We start from the raw sequence: 672 nt of genomic DNA, 5'->3' as shown, positions 1-672 counted from the left end.
AATTTCATTATCTCGTTTGCTAATTTTGTTTTTTGTTCTTTTTTTTTTGTTTAATTTCATACATTTCTTTTAATATTGCTAGTTCTTTTTCTAGTTCTATTATTTTAGTATTTTTTACTTCTTCTAATTGTTGTACTTCCTTTTTTGCTTGTTGTTTTATTTTTTCAATTTCCGTTTTTCTGTCTATTTCTTCATTTTCTTTTGTTATTCTTATCATAGCAGTTAAACTATCTTCTAGTTTTACCGTTTCTTTTTCTAACATTAAACTTAGATTGTAACCTATTTTCTTATATCTTCTTCCTAGATTAAAAATATTATTTTTATTTTTTATCCGTCATAGTTTTCATATGTTTTTTCATCTATTGCGTATTCTTCTTTATTCATTTATAGATTGTGTTGAAGTTTATATTCTAAACTTTCTATTTGTATTTCTAGATATAAAATAGTTTTTCTTTATGCTATTATAAATTTTTTACAAATTCCTGCGAATATATTATTATTAAGTCTATTTTGCCTATGTTCTTATTCTTGTCTTTTCGCTATAATTATTTCAGTAAGTTTTTCTTTATATTCGTTATTCTCGCTATTCATTGTATCTTTAAATATTGAATATATTTATATTCTATTTTAGATATATTATCTATTAATATATGTTCAAAATGCAACGAAGAA

Source organism: Solanum tuberosum, unplaced genomic scaffold (assembly GCF_000226075.1).
Source record: "Solanum tuberosum cultivar DM 1-3 516 R44 unplaced genomic scaffold, SolTub_3.0 scf00056, whole genome shotgun sequence".
NCBI classification, from domain to species: Eukaryota; Viridiplantae; Streptophyta; class Magnoliopsida; order Solanales; family Solanaceae; genus Solanum; species Solanum tuberosum.
This window is presented reverse-complemented; position numbering follows the sequence as displayed.